Here is a 7537-nt window from a genome sequence, read left to right on the forward strand (position 1 = left end):
ATGACCCATTGATTAAGTAGATTTATTTAAAATTTGCCCTTCATATATTTTTTCTTCTTCCTTAAAAAGAAATGTATAAAATGTGTCATAAAGCAGTGTAGCAGACTACTTAATAAAAACAGAATCAAGAGCTAATAAAAGAGGTTTAATTCATTCTTTTTCATCCACTCATCTATTTTTTGAGCCAAAAGATTTGAGTTTGAATCCCCATGTTAACACCTTAGAGAGAGGTCACTTACATATGACGACCATCAGAATTTTCATCCGAGAAAACAGTATAATAAGTATCTTGTAGAACTTTCTGAGGCTTAAATTAAATAACTGTCAAATTGCCAAGGATAGTCCATGGAATTCAAGGAAGCATTTTCTCTTATGTCAATAGTCTGGTTGATGAAGACTTTTTTTTTTTTTTAATTCTATCCAGTACAATATGAAAGCAATGGGAGAATGTAGGAGATCCTCAATTACTTGTTTTCTTCCGAACATCAATGGTTCCCCACCAGTTCTTCCATGCTGTGAAGAATTACAATCGCTTGACACAGGATTCAATTTGCCTTAGCAGATTTACAGAAATCTGTCTCAGTTTCCTGCTCCCCAGAATCAAAATAAAAGGGTGAATTGCAGGATAGAGAAATGCTACAGTTTGAGCAGCAATAAAAGTCACGTCATTTTCTAGTGTGAAATAGAACCAAGTTAACATGAATGTAGCCAAATAGTGCACAACTAAGAGAATGATGAAAGAAGTCAAAGTATTTCTTGTTCTCACAAGAACTCCTGTGTTGAGGTCTTTGGATCCTTTGGCATGACGTGTCATCTGCCTGGTATGTCTCCATAAGGAAAATATTAACAGGAAAAATAAAATGAGTGACACAGCCAAGGGGATGAGAGATCCCAGGTGGAGGAGAATTTGACTGCTATAGTACTGTGTTTTAGGCATGCATTTTTCCCAAGTCAAGTTGTTTTCTATTTCTAAATGGTCACTGACCCTGAGAGTATTGAATTTTATGTTCAGAAGATTAAAAAACAAAGAGAGACAGAATCCCAACATAATGGTGAAAACAACCCTATTTCTTCTCCATTTTAGCCAGAGAAAGAAGGGGTGGGAAAAACTAGATAGCTTGAGGAAGTAGAAGATGCTGAGACAGGCAGCACACCAGGTAGCTAAGGAATTGCTCAGATTCCAGAAGAAATCAAAAGTTACTTCTATTACCTGGTGACTATCTAGTATTTCTGGATGGAACACTATTCTAATGCCATCCAGGAGAAGTATGAATACCATACCAATTCTGGAGATGGCCAAGCATGTGAAGATGAAGTCAAGCAAGGAGATAGTCTTGCTTTTGAGAGAGTCAGCACAAAGTACTAGTGCAATGAATCCATTTCCGCAAATTCCTGTTATGAATTCTGAGATTTCAATGATCAAAAAAACATATTTGATGACATTTGACATGCCTGCAGAAGTGAAATCCCAGTTACTTCGGTCACTGATGACAGAAGGTCTTCCAAATGATGTTTTGAAAATTATATAACAGTGAGAATGCTCTTGTTCAGGCTTGTAGTTTGGAGTCTGTTTTAGTCTGGAATAAAAATCCCACTTTGACCAGAGAAAATGAGTATCTTCAAATGTGAAAACCCTTTAGACTGCAATCTTTCTGTATGAGCTCAATGCTAAGAGACTCCTTTTGCCATTGTCACAAGCTGAATTCTTCATCTATGAGTTTGACTGAAGGTGAAGTCATATTTGCTAACTTGCAAATAAGGAGAGATTTTATGACACTGTTTTGTGCTTTCTCCCTCCTCAAGCAGGAAATTTTATATGGAGTCACGTCAGAATTTAAAGTAACAAATTACCTCCCCACATTTATGAATTTTCTTATAAATTCTGATTTCTGAGATTGAGTATGGTTATGATCCTGAATTCTTAACTGGCTATTGTTTTAATTCAGGATTCTAAGGCTTAGCCTTTATAAATATCAGGCTCAGCATTTGTAAATTCTTTATTCTTAGCTTTGCTCTGTAGTATTTCCTATTTAGGGAAAAGTCACAACAAACCTGAGCTCCACACCACTGCACTCCTGGCCCACAGAATTCTGAGTTGGCTAGGATCTTATGTATGAAGCACATAAAAGGAAAAACAGGAAGATCCTCTTGTATCCCCAGGGCCTTTTTCTTTCTGCTATGTTCTATCCCCATTTCACTGAACTTCCAAGCTGACAAGATTATCAGGCCTTACTTGAGTAGATTAGAATTTTGGGAAGATGGAAGCAAACTTCAAGGAGGAAACTACTGGCCCCTAATAAGCTCCAACCCTTATTAGAATGACTTATTAGGTGGAATTGTGTCTTCCTCCAAAAGGTATATCCAAGCACTAAATTGTATCTTCCTCCAAAAAGTATATCCAAGCACTGTGAATGTGTTCTTATTTGGAAAAGGGGCCTATGCAAGTGTAAGATTTGAGTGAAATCTAAATATAATGGCTGGCAGGTAGAGGAAGATTCCAATACAGAAAGAAGATCATGTGCAACTGGAGGCAGGGATAGGCGTTACTATTGCTACTATTATATAAGGGATATCAGGGTGCAACAGACAGTAAAGAGGTAAGAAAGGACTCTTCTCTAGAGCCTTCAGTGAGAGTGTATTCCTACTGATACCTTCATTTCAGACTTCTAAACTCCAGAACTCTGAAGAGCAATTTTCTGTCTTCTGATGGCACCAAATAATTTCTTATGGGCAGTCTTGGAAAAATAATTCAGTTGTTTCTATTATTTTGATATTTAATAAAATCTTAAGTGAGGAGCTTAATGAAATTTTACTAACTTCATACACTCCTATAACCGTGGCCCAGAACAAGAAACAGACACAATCAACTCCCCAGAAGAAAACATCTTGCCCCTTTTAGCTACAATCTCACAATCTCCCACTTTTTAAATATTTATGTGTAAGAACTCACAGACAACATAAATTTGCTTTTCTTCATTTAACACTCTGTAAGATTTATCTTTCCATATGATTGTAGCTCATTTATTCTCACTGCTATCCTGTACAGCCAAGGAAGCCTGTCTTTTTGGCAATGAGGGAAGGAGCTATGCATTGTTCAACTGTCTAACTTCTCTGGCATAATCTTAAATTTTTCTTTCTTTTTTTTTTCCACTCAGCTTCTGTAGGGTATTTCTTTGCTCTTTGTTACCCTCTCCTTTCCAAAAGCAATCTTCATGAGACTGTCTTTCAAATTTTGCACACTTTTTTTTAAATATAAATTTATTTATTTTAATTGTAGTCCTTGCTGTGATTTGCCAGGATCCTTTTTCAGTGTTTTCACAATTATCATTAATATTTTTTTTTCCTAGAGTGATTTTAATCATATTAAATCCTCATTCTGTACTGACATCTTTCACACAGTTTTTTCCAGAAATGTGTCATGCCACCAACACTACCACGAAAATCCATAAGGGGATACAGCAGAAGCTGGTCCATCTTCATCTTGTTGTCGACTCACATCCTTTTCCATTCTTTGTGATAAATCAGTAACCTACTGAGTACACCGGATTTCTGAGTTCCATGAGCCACTGTAGCAAATTAAACAAACCCAAGTAGAGAGTTATTGGAGCCTCAGACTTAGAGCCAGTAAGTCAAAAGCACAGATAACAACCTGGGCTTGCAATTGGTAGCTCAAGTGGGGGTATTCTTGTGGGACTGAGCCCTTCACCTATGGAATTTGATGCTCTCTTCAGGTAGGTAGTGCCAGGGTTGAATTAATTTCTTGGTGACTCCAATTAGAACTGGGGGTCAGAATCAATATATGTATGTTCAAGATTATTCATAGCAACATTGTATGTAACTGCAAAATACCAGAAACAAACCAACATATACACAGAACCTGTTCAATCAAATCTGGTACATTCAAATGATGGAATACTAAAAAGGTGGGAAAGAGAATGAGAAACAATTTCAGAAATGGATGGAATGATTTCTAACATATTATAAAAGAAAAGAGTAAGCTGGAAAGTGTCTTTTATGTAAGAAATATGGAAAAAATTAGTATGTGCAAACTTGTTTATTTTTTTCAAGAATAAAAATAGGAGGAAGAAAGCAAAATTAATGGAATTTATTGTCTATAGTGGAGAAGGAAATGCCAACTCATTCCAATATTCTTGCCTGGGAAATTCCATGGACAGAGGATCCTGGCAGGCTATAGTCCACAGGGTCGCAAAGAGTTGGCAACTGCTAAGGGACTGAACACATTTTATCTGTAGGGAGTAATTTAAAATGAGATTGATGTTATAAGGGGTGAATGATAATATTCTCAGGATGATTTTTTATTGTGTTTGACTCTTGAAATAATGTTGATATTTTAAATTAAAAAATAAAATAAGGACTGGGGAAAAATCCTACAACTGAATAAAATTTAAAAAGAACAACAACCCTCACTTTAAAAAAAAAATGAATACTATAACCGTGCTAAAGGTAAAGAAAGAAAACTAACCAAAACAACTTTGAAACACAGTATCTTGACTGTTATGCCCTGATTCAGGCAAACATGAGCTGTAACAAAGTACTGAGCTGTGGTTAATAGTGCCTCCTTCGTCCCACCCTTTCTCTCTCCCTCGCTTCCTCCCTCCTTTCTTTCTTCCTTTCGCTCTCCCTCTTTCCTTCTCTCCTTTACTATATGTGAGTTAACAGGTCTGAAACTACTTTCAGTGTGTCCTGCGTGTGCATGCTCAGTTGCTCCAGTTGTGTCTGACTCTGTGCAACCCTACGGACTGTGGGCTGCCAGGCTCTTCTGTCCATGGAATTTTTCAGGCAAGAACACTGGAGTGGGTTGCCACTTCCTCCTCCAGGAGATCTTCCTGACCCAGGAATTGAACCCACATCTCTTGTGTCTCCTGCATTGCAGGTGGGTTCTTTGCCACTAGAGCCACCTGGGAAGCCCTCAGTGTTTCTTAGGACTGAACAAATGAGTAAATACACTAATAAAAGTAAGAACCATTTTTTCACTACTAAAGACAGGATTTACATCGTGGAAAGATGGAAGCCTGTGATTTTGAAGTGGAATTAGAGATATTAGCATAAATACGCAATGTATTATACATATCGAGAGGAGAGACTGAGAAACAGAACTAAATAAGTTTGTGGAAAGTTTGTGTCCAACCAAATCTTGCTTTTCAAATACCTGGATACACTAAAAAAAATTAGGTGGAATTTAGAAAGATGGCAACAATAACCCTGTGTACGAGACAGCAAAAGAGACACTGATGTATAGAACAGTCTTATGGACTCTGTGAGAGAGGGAGAGAGTGAGAAGATTTGGGAGAATGGCATTGAAACATGTAGAATATCATGTATGAAATGAGTTGCCAGTCCAGGTTCGATGCACAATACTGGATGCTTGGGGCTGGTGCACTGGGACGACCCAGAGGGATGGAATGGGGAGGGAGGAGGGAGGAGGGTTCAGGATGGGGAACACATGTATACCTGTGGCGGATTCATTTTGATATTTGGCAAAACTAATACAATTATGTAAAGTTTAAAAATAAAATAAAATTAAAAAAAAAAAAAGAAATTAGGAAACCTTGGGGAAAGAGTGAATCCAGGCTGAATGACACAGACTACACAATGAACCTGAAATATTTTGCTGTGTAAGAATGTAAAGAAAGATGAGTAGAAGCATGGGGACATGTCAAAATGACACAGGAGCCAACCTGAGTGATTCTTACTGAACAAATCTGGAGGAATGTAAGCATTAATATAAATAAAAAATGGTAATACAATAACAATAATGATATATTTCTTTGACTATCTTGCTGAAGATACTGCCAAGATATCTCTATCACTACTTCAGAGAACTCAGGTAAAATGAAGTGAGAAATCTTACCTTAGATAATTACTCCCTTCATCAACATCTTTATAGTAAATACTCTCTAATTCTCAGGAGCTGATGGATTCAGAAAGAAGCAACTGCAAGAGAGGGGAGCTGACTGAGCCATTAGATTTGTGTGTGGGGTTAAAATCTCCTTGAAGAGTGAAATTCCCTGAGATGTAGTCAGGATCATTGTGGAAGGTTGTGGTGATGTTCAGTAATACAGTTGAAACCAATGCAAGAAAGTGATATAAGTGAAACAGATCTTTAGGGACTTTCTTCACTTGATTACTTTATTGGAATGTCCCTTTCTCCTGACAGGCCTGTCAAGGAGTTCTGAGAAGTTTCTCTTTTTCCCAGCACTTTAATGACTTCAGTACCCTCAAAGAGGCTTACTTGAGCTTCCTATTTCCTAGAATTAGGATAAGCAAGTGACCAAAGAGATAGAGGACTATGGTTGTCATACCAAAAATAAAAAGCAGTTTGTTTTCAGGCACTGTCACACTTGATATTTGTATGGCAGTACCTACAAAATTCAAGATAAAGAGGATGATAAAAGACACCAAGACTTTCATTGCTTTGATATGTGCTTCTGTACTGGGGTCTCTGAATCCTGTGGCATTCAATTGCATCCTCCTGTTGTGTCTCCACCCACTCCAGTGTTCTTGCCTGGAGAATCCCAGGGACAGGGGAGCCTGTTGGGCTGCCGTCTATGGGGTCGCACAGAGTCGGACACAACTGAAGTGACTTAGCAGCAGCAGTTGTGTCTCCAAAGAGAAGTGAGCAACAAGACACATGTAATCAGGCATAGTATAAAAAAGAGAATGACACCAAGATGGAGCCAAATTTGTTTTCCAGAGAGTTCACCTTTATGCATATCCATTGAGCAGACTGTGTTTTTATTTTCCTTTTATTATTAACAATCTCCACAAAATGTGGGAAAGTAACTAACCATGAAATAAGCAAGCATCCCAAAAGAAGGAAAAGAACCATGTTGAGTCTACCCTTCAACCAGAGAAAGATGCGGTGGGAAAAAGTAGATATCTTCAGGAAATAGAAGATGCTGAGGCAGGTGGCAAACCAGATACTTGATTGATTCATCACTATCCACAAGTAACCATTATATTCAATTAGGTTCCCAGAGGAATGTACATCTGGAGAGAATAACTTTAAAAATCCATCAATAACTATTGTCCATATCAGGCAAAATTTGGAAGTTGCTAAGCCAGCGAGAATAAAGCTGATAGTAGAGATCTTCTTGTTTTTCATACCATCAATGCAGCTTACAAATCCAATAAATCCATTCCCTAAAAGTCCCAATATTGACTCACTTAACTGCTACAAAAATGAGGAGACGTTCTGTTATACTTAGCATGTCTGCCAATCCCTAATATTGTTTCTGTTCCATCAATTTTAAATTACCTGCTGCAGAATAAGGTATATATTGCTACTTGATAGTAGAATGAATTTCTTCTCCTTCATTTCATAAAGACTTAAAATACCCCTGAATTACTGCCTTGGGATGGAATCCAAAACACCTTCACACAGACCCCTCCAGTTATGTGTATAAAATTTAGCTAGTCTACTGAATGTGCGACCAGACTAAATGCCTAAACACTATTTGTTAAGATGCAAATAAAAGTTTCTATTTCAGGAATTCTACTTGTCCTCCAGAGTCTA

General features: G+C 37.5%; 1 pseudogene; it reads right to left on the reverse strand.

The window, feature by feature from the left end:
• Positions 1-6183: 6183 nt before the first annotated feature.
• Positions 6184-7232, reverse strand: LOC129641404 (taste receptor type 2 member 10-like; annotated as a pseudogene).
• Positions 7233-7537: the final 305 nt, after the last annotated feature.

This window comes from Bubalus kerabau, chromosome 1 (assembly GCF_029407905.1).
Source record: "Bubalus kerabau isolate K-KA32 ecotype Philippines breed swamp buffalo chromosome 1, PCC_UOA_SB_1v2, whole genome shotgun sequence".
In the NCBI taxonomy this organism is placed as follows: domain Eukaryota; kingdom Metazoa; phylum Chordata; class Mammalia; order Artiodactyla; family Bovidae; genus Bubalus; species Bubalus kerabau.